At 44.8% G+C, this 17,700-nt stretch overlaps 1 protein-coding gene across 1 annotated transcript in view; it reads right to left on the bottom strand.

Moving 5' to 3' along the window:
- Positions 1-14,436, bottom strand: part of LOC120304634 (casein kinase I) — a 64,825-nt gene extending 50,389 nt beyond the window's left edge. Inside the window, exons 1-3 of the mRNA XM_039335458.1 lie at positions 14,263-14,436; positions 13,870-13,924; positions 13,254-13,320 (exon numbers count right to left, since the gene is read on the bottom strand). The gene's annotated coding sequence lies outside the window, so the exon portion shown is untranslated. The remainder of the gene's footprint in view (positions 1-13,253; positions 13,321-13,869; positions 13,925-14,262) is intronic.
- Positions 14,437-17,700: the final 3,264 nt, after the last annotated feature.

Raw genomic sequence — 17,700 nt, forward strand, 5'->3', positions numbered from 1 at the left:
TTTTTAATCCCAGCAACAACGGCTAAGGCCTCCCTGTCTATTTGAGCATAATTACGCTCAGCAGAAGACAATGTTCTAGAGTAATATGCAACAGGAACCTGAGTTCCATCAGACCTGAGGTGGCTCAGTACAGCTCCTACCCCATAAGGGGAAGCATCACAAGCGATGCACACAGGAAGGGATTCATTGAAATGTGCAAGTACACTGTTAGAAGTAAGTAAGGCCTTGACCTCATTGAAACTTGCCTGATGTGTTTGTGACCACTGCCACACTGCCTGTCTATCTAATAGCCTGTGAAGAGGCTCAGCTACACTAGCCTTATGTGGAAGAAAGGAATTGTAGAAATTCAGAAGGCCCAGAAAGGCCTGTAGTTCGGCCTTAGACTTTGGCCTAGGGGCATGCATAATAGCTTTTAGTTGGGTTCAGCAGGGTGAATCCCAGCAGCATCAATTTTGAACCCCAGGAAATCAGTAGAAGGCACCCCAATTTTGCATTTGTCCTTTTTAAGTTTGAGGCCTGTTTTCCTGAACCTTGACAGGACAGCCCTCAGCCTTTCAGCTAAATTGTGTGTGGAGTCTCCTGCAATTAAGACATCATCAAAGTAGGGGCAAACCCCTGGTATACCCCGTAGTGTGTTTTCCATTACGCTTTGGAAAATCCCAGGAGCGACATTTACTCCAAATTGTAGCCTCTTTACCTTGAAAGCCCCTCTGTGGGTCACAATGGTCTGAGCTATAGCAGCATCATCATCAACAGGCAGCTGTTGATATGCTTGAGCTAGGTCAAGCTTTGCAAAAACACGCCCCCCCTTGAGGGAGGCCAGAATATGACTGACCACAGGAACAGGATAGGCATGTTGCTGAAATGCCTTATTCAGAGTGCATTTGTAATCAGCGCAGATGCGAATGTCCCCATTTGCCTTGAGAGGCGTGACAATGGGGGTCTCCCAGGGACTGGAGTCAACAGGTTCTAGAATTCCTTGTTGGATCAGTTTATCCAACTCAGTGTCAATTTTACTCTTTAAAGCAAAAGGGACCCTTCTTGCTTTAATTCTAATGGGAGTGATAGTGGGGTCTAGCTTTAATGACACAGGGGGCCCTTTGAATGTGCCCAGCTGGGGGCTGAAAACATCTGCAAATTCTTTGCAGACTTCCTGTAGGTCGAGTGTTTGTAGGCTGTTGAGCCCTGTGATGTGTATCCCCAAGGCCTCAAACCAATCGAGTCCTATGAGACTCGTTCGTTCACCCCCTACTACTAATAGGTCTAGTGGACCCTCAAAATCCTTATATTGCACGTTAAGGGTGGCCTCCCCCTTAACACACACTCTGGAGTTTTGAAAGTCTGTTAGCACAATGTCAGAAGGCCTCAGCTTGGCCTGGATTCTGCTGCCGGAACAAATCTTCCTAAATGTATGCATAGAAATGATTGAAAGTGCAGACCCCGTGTCCAGTTCCATAGTTAATGGAACCCCTTGTAGCTTCACCTTGAGTGACAGCTTTTTCTTAATGGGCTTGTGTGTGCCTGTCCTATAGATGCTTCTTCGTGAAGCGCAAAACCCCACCCTATTCTGGCTGGGACTCCGGTACCTTTCAGGCGCAATTCTTCCTGAGGTTGTACCTTCTGACGGCCCAGGCACACAGCTGCAATGTGTCCTTGTTTTCCGCACGCCCTGCAGATAGCGGAGCGGAACTTGCAGTCGGTTCTCTTGTGGCGACCTCCACAGCCGATGCACTTGGGGAGCGCTGAAGAGCTTCCTTTTTGTTTCCCTTCCTTTGTGGGTTGGAGACGGTCCACTTCCTCGTCAGGATCCTCCTCAGAGTTTCTTTGGACTTCTTCCTGGTGCACGGATGCAGCATCTGGACTGTTCCTGATCGGCCGCATGTTCTTGATGGCGCCACCCGCTGCTTCTTCTGCGGTGACCTCTCTCAAGGCATCTTGGAAAGACAAGTCCTCCTTGGCAAAAAGTCTCTGTTGTAACTCTCTATGCCTTAGTCCGCATACAAATCTGTCCCTCAGTCGTTCTTCGAGGTCCTTGAACTCGCAATGTTTGGCGGCCTTCCTCAATGCGGTAATGTACTCCTTGGCCGATTCTCCGGGTCGTTGATCTCTCTGCTCGAAGGTGTGGCGCCACGCGATGACAGACATCTTGGGCTGGAAGTGCTCCTTCAGTAGCTTTTTTAGATCTGCGTAGCTGACAGAATCTAGAGGAACAGGTGCTGCAAGGTTCTCAGCGATTTCAAAAGCGTCTTGACTGCAAACGCACAGCAGGGTGGCAGCGTTTAAACTATCTTCCCTTACTTGGTTCACCTTGAGGTAGTTTTCCACCCTGGCTACGTAGGACTCCCACCTCTCTGGATGTGAGACATCGAATTCCGAAAGCCTTCCAATCTTTGCCATTTTTGTAGAAGGAAGGGTCTATCAGCCAGCCTACCCCTGAATGCACGCTGGATTGGCGGGTAGCTGCCGAGTCAACGCCATTCCTGCCGCTCAGGACTCACTCGGGTAAGCTTACACCTTTTCTTCTTCGATGTAAGGTGATCCCACCTTCGTCACCAGTGTTGCATCCTTCGCGAAATGGCAAGACACGAGAAGCAGTTGTAGTTCTCAGGAACTCTTTATTCTTAGTTCAACTTTACAGTTAGAAGACACCGGCAACGCCCAAAACTCGTGGCCTCTTATATAGACCATCCCTGGGTCAATCTGCAACTTTTGGCGCGCCAGCACTTGCGCATGCGCACAAGTACTGGCGACAGCCTGTCTGGTCCTGGGCAACTTGCACCTGCCCGGGACCATTTGCAATGCCCCGAGCCTGCTTGCACAGGCTCAGGACATAACACCTTCCTTCCTTCCTTCCTTCCTTCCTTCCTTCCTTCCTTCCTTCCTTCCTTCCTTCCTTCCTTTCCTTCACCTCCCTTAGTCTCTTCCTCCTTCCCTCCCTTTCCCATTGTCACTTCTTTCCTTCCTTTCCTTCCCCTCCCTCTTAGTCCCTTCTTTCCTTCCTTCTCTCCCTTCCATTGTTCCTTCTTTCATTCCCTCTCTCATTGTCTCTTCCTTCCCTCCCTCTTTGTCCCTTCCTTCCTCCCCCCCCTCCGTGCCCAGGAAGGGACAAGGGGAGGGGGACAGGCTGCCAGAGGCAGAGGAGAGCTCTGCCCAGCTCATTTGCTCACTTCGCCAGAAAACATGCTGCTTGCTAAGTTAGCAGAAGCCCCAGGATCAGCGCTGGGCTACAGCTGATTCGCGCTTCTGCTAAATTAGCAAGTGGCATGTTTTCTAGCAAAGCTCGAGCAAGTTTTCTGGGCAGGAGCCAAGGAGAGTTGTTACAGCTGACCTGCTTCTTGGCTGCTCTGCAAAAGCGCGGATCAGCTGTAGAGGTTCGCCCCAATCCTGGACAAGAGGGAAGGAAGGAAGAACGGAAGGGACAAGGGGAAAGAGACAATGAAGGAGGGACAAAGAGGGAGGAAAAGGAAAAGAAGGAAGGAAGGGAAGGGACAAGGGGAGAGAGGAAGGGAAGTAGGGACAAAGAGGGAGGCGAAGGAAAGGAAGAAAGGGACAATGGGAGAGGGAGGGAAGGAAGAAGAGACCAAGAGGGAGGGAAGGAAAGGAAGTTCCAGCCAGCAGAGGCTTGGCAGCCTGGTTGCCGAGGAACAGAAGAGCGCAAAGCCAAGGAGGTGGCGGTTTCCTCCCAAAGGGGGCTCCTTTTCTCCACCCCTTCCCTGGGTTTGTGGGGAATTTCTCGTCACCAACACTGACAGATGCTCCTTCGAGCCCGCCGTGAGCTTTCTTGCCCCCTTTGCTTCTCCCCTCCCTCCCCCATTTTCTTGAGGATTGTGGCGCCCTTGGGAAGCTGATCGTGCTTTGAAGCTTAGGAGAGGAGGACCAGTCCCTTCCTCCTTCCCTCCCTCTCTCCCTGTCAAGCCCCGGCGGGCTCGACATGAACGGGCAGAGGAGGAGTCAAGGACGGGCGGGGTGGCAAAGGAGACCAGTGGCCATCACAAGACCTCCCGGCTGACAAGCACAAGTTCAGGGGTCGCCAGCTGACGAGTGCAGGAGTTGGGTGCTGCGGCAGCCTCCCCTTCGCTGACCTGCGTGCACGAGAAGAAGTCAATCCGGTTGCTGCACAATGAGTCTCTGGGGAGAGCGGGGCCTTGCTCTGCGCCTGCGCTCTTCATGCGCCTCCTGCAGGGCACATTTGGTAGAGTTCGTGCAGACTGCTGCCAAGCAGCATATTTTCCACAAACAAGTGAGGTGGAGTGGAGGGGGGAAGGGAGAGAAGGCAGTTGACAAGCCCTGCCTAAGACCATCAGAAATATGTGTTTTCCGATGGTCTTAGGCGACCCCTGTGAAAGGCTCATGTGACCCCCAAAAGGGTCGCGACCCACAGGTTGAGAACTGCTGCTTTAAGAGGAACAAGCCTACTTTCAAGGTGATACTAGGCCTAGTATACATTATATCTCTAACAGAGTGTTCAGTAGACAAATGTGAATTACTGCTTTGAACCAGTAAGGACTTTAAACATTACATCAACATTCTGATGATGCTTCTTGTGGAAGGAGATGTCTCCTTGCCCTGCTCTGGAGAACATGGATTCCACTTAGGACTCTTTTCATATTGAGAAATAATTTTTCACTTCCCCAACATGGTTACTGTTGTGTCCTGAGCCTGCAAAAGCAGGTTCGGGACATTGCAATGGTCCCAGGCATTCCAAAAGCTGCCCGTGACCAGACAGAGTGGCACCAGCCTTGTGCGCATGTGCAAGGTGGTTGCTGCCCGGGACTAAACAGAGCGGCACCACCCTTGTGCGCATGCACAAGGCGCGAAAATGCTCTGTTACTGTTGCTTGTCATTGTTTGGGGTTCTGGCCATAAAAAGGGGCCTGCGAGCCTTTTGGTTTTTGTTTGGGTGTGTTTGGTTAAATAATAAAGAGCTGTTAAACTTCGCCTTGTTTATTCATCATTCGCAAGTGAACGGAGTATTTAACACTTGTGACGAAAGTGGAATCCTTTGCAAATTAAAGAGAAAGTTTTAAGGACTTACCCAGGAAGCCCTGCAGAGGAAAGATGGTGTCTGAATCAGCGTCCCAGCCTGCCAGTATAGCGTCGCTGGAGAGCGAGCTCGGCTAAAAGACCCTTTCCCCAAACAGAAGTTTGCAGAAAAGCGAGTGGTGAAGGTAGTAGAAGTATGATGGCGAAGATTGGTCGTTTGTCTTATTTTTATGTCTCATACCCAGAGAGATGAATTCCTACGTTGCAAGGGTGGAGAATTACTTCAGAGTAAATCAAGTTAGAGAAGATGGCTTGAGGGCTGCAACTCTTTTGTGTGTCTGTGGACAGGAAGCTTTTGAAATTGCAGAGAATCTGGTGGCCCCTGCACCTTTGGAGTCAGTAACGTATACTGACTTGAAGAAACTGTTGAAGGAACATTTCCAGCCAAAGTTGTCTGTTGTTGCTTGGAGGCACGCGTTTGAGCAGAAGGACTGGAGGCCAGGTGAATCTGCTACGGATTTTATTGCGGCCTTAAGGCGAGTAGCCAGACCTTGTGAGTTCAAGGATCTGGAAGAGAGGCTGAGAGATCGCTTCGTATGTGGGTTAAGGAATAGAGACTTACAGCAGAAGATTTTTGCTAAAGAAGAAGTCTCTTTCCAAGATGTTCTATGAGAGGTGACAGCTGAGGAAGCAGCAGGCGGGGCTGTGAAGACCTTACGGCTCACCAGGAGCCCTCCAGAGACAACTACCATCCATCAAAAGGACGCTCGAGAAGGATCGGAAGCGGATCCTGAAGAAGAGGTGGATAGACTTTACCAGCCAGCTGAAAGAAGGCAGAAGGAACGTCCAGACAAGGCCCCAGCATCTCTTCAATGCTTCGGGTGCGGAGGACGCCATAAGCGAGCTAACTGCAGGTTCTGATCTGCCATTTGGAGAGCGTGTGGCAGGCAAGGCCACATCGCATCCATCTGTTTGGGTTGCCAGAAGGTCCAACCTTGTGAAGAATTGCATCTGAAAGGTACCAGGGTCCCCAGCCAACATAGGGTGGGTTTCTGTGCATTGCGCAGGAGTATTTTGAGGACAGGGACACATAAGCCCCTTAAGAAGAAGCTTTCCCTTAACGTAAGGCTGCAAGGGGTTCCCTTATCAATGGAGTTGGACACTGGGTCCGCTCTTTCCATTATTTCCATTAACACATTCAAAAGGATATACAGCAGCAGTGGCCTTCAAGTTAAACTCAGGCCATCAAATCTAATACTTACAGATTTTCAGAATTCTATGGTGTGTGTTAAGGGGGAGGCCACCCTTAGAGTACAGCATAAGGATTTTGAAGGTCCCCTAGATGTGGTGGTTGTTGGGGGTGAATGTACGAGTCTCATTGGACTCGATTGGTTTGAGGCTCTGGGAATCCAGGTAACTGGGCTGCACCATTTGCAAACGTTGAGCCTTGCAGAAGTCTGCAAGGAGTTTGCAGATGTGTTTAGTTCAGAGCTAGGATCCTACACGGGGCCTCCAATTTCGCTATGGTTAGACCCAACCATCACACCCATAAGGGTTAAGCCTAGGAAGGTACCTTTTGCCCTCAAAGGCAAGATTGATGCTGAGCTGGACAAATTGCTCCAGCAGGGCATTCTAGAACCTGTGGATTCAAGTCCATGGGAAACCCCCATAGTAATGCCTCTAAAGGCTAATGGGGACATACATATATGTGCAGACTACAAGTGCACACTGAATAAGGCGCTGCAACAGCACGCTTATCCAGTGTCTGTGGTAAGTCACATTCTGGCCTCCCTCAAGGGGGGGGGCACATTTTTGCGAAGCTTGACCTGGTACAGGCCTATCAACAGCTATTTGTTGATGAGGCAGCTGCAGAGGCCCAAACTATTGTAACTCACAGAGGGGCATTCAAGGTCAAGAGATTACAATTTGGGGTAAATGTAGCTCCTGGCATATTTCAAAGTGTCATGGAGAGCACACTTCAAGGTATTCCCGGGGTCTCTCCCTGTTTTGATGATGTCCTCATTGCTGGGGAGTCATCTCAAAATTTAGCAGAGAGATTAAGGGCTGTCTTGCTTTGTTTTCGAAAAACAGGCCTTAAACTAAAGAAGGATAAATGTAAGATAGGAGTCACTTCTACTGACTTCTTAGGATTCAGGATAGATGCTCAAGGCATTCACCCTGCTGAAACTAAATTGCAAGTCATCCAGCAGGCCCCAAGCCCTAAATCTAAGAGTGAACTGCAAGCCTTTTTGGGGCTATTAAATTTTTACCGTGCTTTTCTCCCATATAAGGCTGCTGTGGCAGAGCCATTACACAGGCTCTTAGACAAGCAGGCTCCTTAACAGTGGACTAAGGTCCATGAAAAGAGTTTCAATGAGGTTAAGGCCTTGCTCATGTCTAATGCTGTTTTAGCACATTTCAATGAGCAACTGCCTGTTTGCATCGCCTGTGATGCATCTCCTTATGGGGTGGGAGCTGTACTGAGCCATCTGAAGGTTGATGGAATACAGGTTCCTGTGGCCTATTATTCAAGGACTCTGTCTTCTGCAGAGCGAAATTACACTCAAATTGACAGAGAAGCCTTGGCCATAGTGGCTGGCATTAAGAAATTTCATGATTTCTTATATGGCCGCCATTTCACGGTCTATACTGACCACAAGCCTCTGCTGGGCTTGTTTACCACTAACAAACAGACCCCACATATCATTTCTCCTCATATACTAAGATGGTCCATTTTCCTGTCAGCATATGACTACACATTAGTACACAAACCAGGAAAAGAAATGGGTCATGCAGATGGCCTGAGCAGACTACCCCTGAACCAATTACAGCCAGATCCTGCTCCAGCTATTAATATTCTGTCAATTCAAGAGTTGCCTGAGTCTCCCCTCAATGCTAGGGATGTGGCTGCAGAAACTGCCACTGATCACATGCTTATACACGTGCTGACATGGGTGTTGTCAGGATGGCCTGACAAGTGCCCAGATACTGAGTTCCAAAGCTTCTGGCACAAGAAGCATGAGTTTTCTACTTTCAGGGGATGCCTGTTATGGGGTAGCAGGGTAGTGATCCCAGCCTCATTGAGGTCTAGAATCTTGATCTCTCTGCATGAGGGACATCCTGGCATGGTCAGGATGAAAGTGCTTGCGTGCAGCCATCTTTGGTGGCCTGGACTCGATAAAGCCATCAAGCCCAGGTGCACGGGTGCCAAGTGTGCCAACAGTCTCGGCCTGAAAGGCCCCAGTACATAGATGGGAGGAGACTCAAACCCCATGGTCTAGAGTGCATATAGATTATGCTGGGCCCTTTCAGGGGCAATTCTTCCTGGTTGTTGTTGATAGCCATTCCAAGTGGCTAGAGTTTGTTCCTGTTTTCTCCACTACTACTGCCAGGACCATCCAGGTGTTGAGAGGAATTTTTGCATCACACGGTCTTCCAGATGTTCTGGTTTCAGATAATGGCCCTCAATTTACCTCTTCTGAGTTCCAGGCTTTTCTTCAGGCCAACCTGATCCGTCATGCAACATCAGCTCCCCTCCACCATCCTCCAATGGACTGGCAGAGAGAATGGTGCGCACCACCAAAGATGCCCTCAAGAAACTGACTTACGGTAACTGGCATCAGAGGTTAGCAGATTGCCTTCTTGCAAACCGCACCACACTATGCACTGCCACAGGGAAGAGCCCTGCTGAACTCCACTGGGGTCACCGCCTCATCACTAAACTGGACAGATTGCACCCTGACCGGGTGGCTTCACAAGTGTCACAACCATGGGCACCTAGGAGACTCCAAGTGGGCGATCTGGTCTGGGCACGAAACTATGGGTCTGGTCATCTCTGGGTCACGGCTGTGGTCTGCAAGGTCTCTGGGCCGTTATCATACGAAGTTGTCTTGGGAGACGGCTGCGTTCTTCGCAGACACATAGACCAACTGCGTTGGAGACTGGACTCACCCTTCCGCTCCTGGCTCTGCTCTGGGGGGGGGGGGAGGAGGATCATAACATGCATTCTGAGGCTCAGTTTCACAGGCCATCACTAGCCACAACTGAGGCTATTTAGGATTCATCCCAAGTTTCCGCAAGTGCTCCTAACAGGAATTCACCGGATAGGGGGTCATCCCACACATCCGTAATTACTCCAGACAGGGAGTCACACCGGGGGTATCCACAGTATTCATATATGTCAGATAGTGCTTCAGACAGGGAGACTGACCGAGAGTATCCACACAAATCACATGCAGCAAGAGAAAAAGAATTCCAGCAGGGGCGCTTGCCAAATTCCGCAATTGGTCCCAAAAGGAGGTCAACAAGGGGGGTTGCCATGGAGGCGACTCCTGACTCTGGCACCTTGGGCACGTGCTTGGGGGCCACACAGTACTGGGGCACTTCCACTACTCAGCACTCTCCATCTGCTGGCCTTGGGTTCGAGGGACAGTGTTCCCAAGAAGGGTCCATTGTGGACTCAGGGACTTCTACCCCTCCAAAGTATGCTGGCTTGGACTTAGAGGGTCCAGCCAGCCAGCAGATGGGTGGGTCAACCGGGTATGTAGGGCAGAAAAATCCTGGCTTGCCTAGCCTGGTAGGTGAGCAGGTAGGCCAGGCATCCTCACCGGGGTCACCTGAGAATTTAGGGCAGCAATGCCCTGGCCTGCGTAGCCTGGTAGGCGAGCAGGTGGGCCAGGCAATCTCTACTGGCCTTAGAAGGTTGCAGCGGGCCAAGTGCCCACCCAAACATCTTAGAGAATTTGTGGAGTTGCTGTCAAGTCAATAAGGGTTCTTTTCATGAGACCCTGATTTGCGGGGGCAAATCGTGGAAAGATTATTGTATTATTTTTTGATTTCGGTAGCATTCATTGTATTACAAAAAAATTGAAGGGGGTTTGTCTGGGGGCAGACTCGAGTATTCCACACTCCTTGCATTTGATTAATGGAACTATATGACCCTCTTCCAAAGTAGGTATACAAGGGAGTGAGCATAGTATGTTCCATCTAGGGGGGAAGGGTGTTATGTCCTGAGCCTGCAAAAGCAGGCTCGGGAAGTTGCAATGGTCCCGGGCGTTCCAAAAGCTGCCCGGGACCAGACAGAGTGGCGCCAGTCTTGTGCGCATGCGCAAGGTGGTTGCAGCCCGGGACCAGACAGAGCGGCGCCGGCCTTGTGCGCATGCGCAAGTCGCAAAAATGCTCTGTTACTGTTGCTTGTCATTGTATGGGTTCTGGCCATGAAAAGGGGCCTGCGAGCTGTTAAATTTTGCCATGTTTATTCATCATTTGCAAGCGAACGGAGTACTTAACAGTTACTATAAACCAATGATTAGCTATTTGGAGATACATTGGAGAAGCTTTGTGATGCCTAAGGCTTCCTTCCAGAGACACTCCAGTGTGCCCTTTTGCTTCTCCCCCACATTTTCCTCAACCAACACTGTAGTTTATAAAGCGTGGGCTACTTGTGTGTCCCATGTGTCCATGACAGCCATAAGAATGCCTGTGGCTATTCCTTACAGGATCTGCAAAGTAAGAGTACCAGAATGGACAGAAGCACCAATTGTCCAATCCTATCACCAATCATCACTGAATGAACAGTAGCAATTAGTTATTCCAGGCAGCCTTTCTCCCAAATCTCCTCAGAGATCCCCTGGAAGATTACAGCGTATTAAGTTGAGCTACTCTCATCTTCCCTTATTATGTCAAGTATCCTCCTTATAGGTAAATGGACCCACCAACCAAACAAGAGAGGTGGCACAGTCTTCACATCATTGCCCATGACATCTCCTTTAAGAATCAGTCAGATAGGGAAAAGGTAGAGCTATCTCTAGACAATGAATATGAACAACAGCCAGTTCTAAATCCATCTGAAAGCTCTGAAAGTCAGAGTTCCTGAAACATGTCAGAAAAATCTGCAATACTAATAGAGTGTCAGGGAGACGATCTTGAAAGAAATAGGCAAGAACTGTTACATAAACAAAGAGAGCTCAAACATTCCTTTAGACCTAGGAAACAAGATAATATTTGGAACAGAGTCAACCAGGCTCCTCCCTGATTCACTGGGATATAATAAGGAGGAGAGGTAGAACAAAATGAGGTTTGCAAGATTCTGTTAATATAGGCAATTTCAATAAAGTACTGTGTAACTCTAATCTTCCTGTGTAGTTGGCTTTCTCATCAACTCTATCTTCTTATAAGCCTCAAGGAAGCAAAATTATTTCCCCTTTGGACCTGCTAATAGATTAATTGACAGCAGAGATATTCTTTGGCCAGTCATTCTACCTTGTATCTCTCTTTCCCTGATGTATTCAACAAAGTCCCAGAGGAAAGGCAGGCTGGATGCTGGTGGAGAGAACTCAAAAAGTGTGGATGTGGACTCTTTGTGGGTTGCTTTCCCTCAAACATTGTCATCTCAAAACCTAACCTAGTTATGTCCCTATGGTAGCAACATGGAAAATAAGAATGGGGAAGATACATCCAAGCACCAAGAAGACACGGAAATAGAGATCCTCCAATATAGGGCCTATAAGGCCACAGCCATAGCCACTAGGACTATCCTTGCCATTTCAGTTTTTAGAGCTTCTATTCCATGGACTAATCAACTCATCTTCTTATGTAAAGAACTCATATAGCCTGGGTTTCTGCTTTCATATTAAATATTAGGCTGGTCAGCATCCAATTCTCAGCCAAAGATATGGAAGCCTCGGAGTCTGTTATAGCTAAACAACTGAACATACCTCCAAATCCAAGTTGATCCTAATATCTGACCCATTCAAAGGGGACAAGCTGTTCAGAGAGCCCTTAGATTAGGTCCTCATAGAAATAAAAAACAAAAAGAAAGCCCTGTCAGCACAATTGGCAACAGGTACATACAGTAAATATCATATAAAATGGATATTGTATCCAAGAAAAAATATGAAGGCAAGGGAAGCAGAACTGTCAGTCACCTATTGTATTTAAAGCAAACTCTGGGACATCATTTGACTGTCCCAAAGCAAAACAGACCCAGCCTCAAACTCATACTTGAGGAAATATTTTCTCCCATAAAAGGTGGAGGGTGTAAACAATAACATCTCACCTTCCATGTAAACATGAAGCTAATGCATTTCATAGACCCATAGACGAAACATTAGACAGATAAGTCTTAAATTTCACATGGTTATATTACAGCATTTAACAATATCAGTCATGACTGCTGTTGGAATGGGAGCATATACATGATTGAATTACAGCAATAGGCTTTACATGGACTGTCCTTGAAGAGCATTCTAGAACAGGGGTCCCCAACCCCCAGTCTATGGACCGGCATTGGTCCGTGGCATGCCAGCAACCGGTCCGCATAAACAAGCAAAACCCCATCTGCGGGATGCTGGCAACATGCAAAACCATACCCCCTCTGGTTGAAGGAAAACCTTTCGCCATGGAACTGATCCCTGGTGCCCAAAAGGTTGGGGGCCACTGTTCTAGAAGACAGTAGTCTTCTACTGAAGACTAGAAGACAGTAGTCTTCTATTGAAGACTAGAAGACAGTAGTCTTCTACCGAAGACTAGAAGACAGTAGTCTTCTACTGAAGACTAGAAGACCTACTGTCTTCTACTGAAGACTAGAAGACAGTAGTTCAAATGAGTACTTGTGGCTTGGGAGACACACAAATTCACTGGATCCCTTCTGCAGGGACTGAGGAAATGTTCCTTTTTAGTTGCAGCCATTCCTTGGGAATTACTAGGCTCCCGTTACTGGAATGACCTCTTTCCTCCTGGCTTTGAGAGTTTGGTTATCTCATCAGACCATGGGCTAGAATGTTAAGACTGCTCCCTCCAGTGATGAAGAATGTTTGAACTTGCAGTGGAGGGGAAACTGATGCTTACAGTATTCCTATTTTTTTCCTTTCACATTTTCCTTATTATATTAGTAGTGTAGCAGTATATTTATTATATACAGTAATATACCCTATATCCCATATATTCTGCAACGGTATTAACAGTATGGTATATTAGTGTAATCTAAAAATTAATTGCAACAAATCTTTTTCCAATTTTAGGCAACATTTTAGATTGTCTCTGACATTTTAAACTATTGTATAGTGAGGAAGGATTTGCTCCCTTCTGTATTCCTCTCCAACAATTCTCTTTCTCAGCATCTTCTGCCCTGATGTTCCCCACTGATCAACAACCTTAATGCAGAACATTCATCTGACAATTCCATGGCTGCTAAGCAGATACCAGTTCTCTTATTTAATATTTTTGTTTTGGGTTTTGTGGCTTTCGCCAAACCAATATTTGATGATATACCTTTTTTACCCTCATCCGACAGCATGGAGTTTAGAAGACAGATAAGCAGGCCGTTCTGTCCTGTGTCCTTAAGAGGCCGGGAAAAATAAGAGAAAGTTTAATTATTACGGGAAATAGGACACCACAACAATTTTACCAGACAATGGTTTTATTTTAGCAGGAGTCTGCTTTTAAAAAGTGATTCTAAGGACAGAATTTGAGGTTCTTGAATTTGAGGTTTACAAAATAAGTGGCAAGAATTTTTTATGTTTCCAAAAACTGTAAGTATACTATCAACATAAACTAAGCTATTATATTTTCTATAAGGAAGAAAAGAAAAAGAAAGAATAAAAAATTCAAACCATACGTATGTATATCAGCTTACTTTCTGAATCTAAAAATATAAAGTGTCCTGGATTATAACTCCAAATATTCCCATCTAGTAGCAGCATCTGTGGGCACACTGGTGTTTATTACCTAGTGCTTCATAATCCATTATAAAATACATGGAAAATTGCAAATGACTTTGTAAAGTGGGGACATCCATTAATCAACCCATTCAGTTAATACATTACTGTCATATCAAAACTATGGCGCTTCAAAAACAAAAAAAGGTTAATGCTGAGGTAATATATACCTGTAGATTTTCACTATTATTCTGTTTTTTCTATAACAGCTGGATTTTCTGGAGTCTGGAGAAGAAGAAAACACAATAATAGAACTAGGAAAATTACAGGAGAACAACAATTTAATTATAACATTTGTGGATTTCCCATTTAAGAAATAACATAAACATCTACAATAAAAGCACTTTAGTCCAGTGGTTGTCTTACCCAGATGGCAGATTACTAAAACTTGGCTTTGTTTAAAAGATGCAAAGGTAAACATGTTTGAATTCAGTTCTGCAAAACATCATTCCACACCATGCATAACTGGCTCATGATACAGCTGAACTAGGCAAACTATCCAACTTTAACAATCTCTTCAAATCTCTTATCCTCAAACTCTTGCCATTTTAAAACTATTGTACCTTTCTCCAGCCTTTTGTCTTCTGCAAAGAGAGATTCAGCCGTATCCTATGTAGTCCTTAGAGACTAGGAGAAAGCTAGGCTGTCAAGCAACCAACAATAACCCACAACTTGTCCAGATCGAAAAAGTGGTGTCATAAAGGCTAGAAGTTTACTTCATTTAGTTTAGGCTTCAGCCATCTGACAAAATGTCCCTCCATTTACAAGGCATTGATAAAGTGCCTCTATTTCTGAAGATTCCAGTTCTTCCATTATAATAAAGAAAAACCAGGAATGGGACACCTCACACGGAAATTAATTTTGCCAGAGCAAAGTTTTCTTCTATTCCAGATTTTTCATATCATGGACTCTCTTTTCAGACCGAGCTCATAGACACTCACCCATCCAGGCTCCAAGTCACAATTACAGTCCCTATGGCAACTGTGGTACCTGGTGAATTTGTACACACACAGGTTACATAACATTCAACACACTTTTTCTCCAAGGTTTGTCTCTTAAGTGAATGAATTCACACCCACCCACCCACCCCATCTTTTACTATAGAAATTCTCTGCCATGTAGGATATTCCTTTTTGGCTTAACTCCCATATTTTATTTTATCAATGGAGACATCTAGGTTATTAATTATAATTAGGACTTCCAAAATGATACAGTAATAATTCTTAATTTAGGTACTCTGTTTATAATCTCAATCTGAAAATTTTTGTCCTGTCATAGAAGAGCCACAAATGAAATCTTTATCAGGGTAATTATAGAATTCAGAATTTAGATCTAAGTTATATCTTTCCAAGGGAACTCAATAAGTTGAGGATGTTTTTTAATAGGGTATCAGTCAGTAATCTTTGTAATCTTATTCCAGTTTCTCAGCAGCATGTTTAGGCTTGAAGCAAAATGGAAACTACAGTGGCGACTCCAACTTTAAGAAAGTGCATGCTATCCAGTCCTTCAGTCTTAGTGTTCCATATATTCCCTATGCACATTTCAGGGAACTTTTGTTTCCAGGAATTTGGGAATCATTCATTGCTGGTTTGTCCTAGAATGCTAGGTGGTATCTTATGCTTATAACATCCACTAATAATTAACACGTATTTAGTCATAAATTAAAACTGGTTTTATTATAATAAATTATCTTGTGATTAAGCCTAGTGTGCTGCTTGAAGCTGATCATGGATTAAATGTTATTGAAGTGAGAGTGCCTTAATCATTGTTTGAAATTATAGTTTGCTATAGATCTACTCATCGAAACCATAGCCTAATGTATTATACAAAGCCAGGAAAACGAGTTAATATGTGGTTAACTTCTTTCCAAATGAAATTGTCCCAGTTACATAGTCCCTTATAGCCATAACATCCATAAAGCATGCAGAGAATGAAACCTACCCCATCTGGATAGAAGTTGTCTGCAAAAATAGAGCATGGTAGGTGATGATATGAAAGGAACTCAGGAAAGGAAGTATTAATTGAGAGGGCAAATTCTGTTAAAGAAATAGCTGTGACATAGGCTGGCTAGGGATGTAAAGAGAAGGAGTGATCTGTGCCTTCTGACATTCCTCAAACAGACTTCTGGTCACACCCAAAATACATCTGTTCTTTATACCAAGATATAAAACATTGCTGCATGTTTTTAAAATGTGAAGGTAACATATGATAAGGTTAGCTTAAGAAGCAGAGGTCGCTTTGGTTCCTATTTACAAAAAAAGTACATTAAGACTGCTTAATTTATGAGCTGGAGATGGAATGAGGATAATACTGTGTGGCCAAAGGCGAAAGGTAGAATTGTCAGGGATATGACCCACAAGTAGAGAAAGGGTTACATCCTTAGTGTTCCATATCAATAAGAATGTTTGGGGCTTTCCAAAGGATTTGCTCAAGCCAAGAGGGTAAATATATTAGAAAATATTTATTTAGCAAAATGTCACAATTTCAGAATAAACTGGTGATGATATTATATTCCACCCAACATAGTTTTTAAAACTGATCCTTGTTTAAAGGAATATTGAAGGACTTGGCCAAAACATGTAAGTTGGTAGGTGCAGCTGAAGCCAGAACCTCTTACTCTGAGTTGTCACCTTTGGTGCCATAGGGGCAAAATATTTATATAATAAATAATTTTAAACCTATACAATAATTAAATTTCCAGTATCTTTAGCCTTCCAGACTGTGGCTATCTGCCCTTTGTCTTTTTTTTCCTTTTTGCCTTCAATAGGCAAAGATGATTAATTAGCTTAGTTACCATCAGGCTGTATATGAGCACCAAACAGAAATACCAGCCAGTCCAGCTTGCAGATCTTTTTGCTACAAGGCAGCAAAACCTTTCAGGCATGTTTGGCTTTAGTGCACCTTAGGGAAATCCCCAGATATTTTTTATTAAGCTGAAGAACATTAAAAACAAAATCCTTTTACTCTGCAGGTCTCAGTATCATCAAAATGTTTCCTTTTTAACTCATGGAATCTTTAATAAAGTGTTACAATGTCCTTTACTTAGCCAAGTCCTTCTGAGGGGCATGTCTTACATTTCCCATCTCTACATTTTGCTTTCCCTTTTCAATGGGGGTAATCGCTTTATAGTCAGTTCAGTCTGCATTCTGAGTCCTTAGGCTACTTTGGAGCATCCCATTGGTTTTTCTTCCTCCATATTTTTGTATATTTGCCAATCTTGGTGCTATTGTTTATTTATTGGATGTATTTGTTGCCTTTCCATCTAGCTAAAGGATTAAGATGGCTAACAAAAAAAATGAGTAATTAAAGTAGAATTAAATACATATATATCAAATACGTGTAACATTTTTTGAGAGTTGCAGGAATAGTTGATTCCACTATTACAGACTCCCAGGAAGATATATGCTTCTTCCTTTCCCTTCTTTCCAGTGGTGGGATTCAAATATGTGAACAACCGGTTCTCTGTATGGATGCCGGTTCCGGAAGTCCATTCTGGACCCGGGCAACAAAAAATTAGCTACCGGTTCTGCCAAACTGGTGCAAACTGGCTGAATCCCACCACTGCTTCTTTCCCTTAAAGATGGCTTTTATGCAATTCCAATCTGTTGATTAAAACCAAAAGAACTAAATACTACTAGGAAGAATCAGTTGTTAGGGAAAACATTCTAGTCTCAGGCATCATCATGTTATGCCTTTTTGTCATATCCAGAATTTCTGGTGTTTTAGAAACATGGTAAAAATTCCTTACTCACTTTGTTATAAACAAATTAGTCAAGACGCATTAATATTTTGCCGAGTAACCACTGAGGTTATAATAATGTAACTTTAAAACTATTGCCTATTGTTTAATTGTTTAACCTATTTTCTTTACAAATAAAATACATTCCTTATAGATTTTCTTACAAATAAAACGTTGTTTGCCATAGGTTTGCAAAGAAGGGACAGAGATTTGTCATTTTGCAGCAGCGTGAAAGCATTATTAGGCATTTATCTGGACATAG

Source organism: Crotalus tigris, unplaced genomic scaffold (genome assembly GCF_016545835.1).
Source record: "Crotalus tigris isolate CLP2741 ecotype Arizona unplaced genomic scaffold, ASM1654583v1 scf7180000017644.4837335, whole genome shotgun sequence".
Classification (NCBI taxonomy): Eukaryota; Metazoa; Chordata; class Lepidosauria; order Squamata; family Viperidae; genus Crotalus; species Crotalus tigris.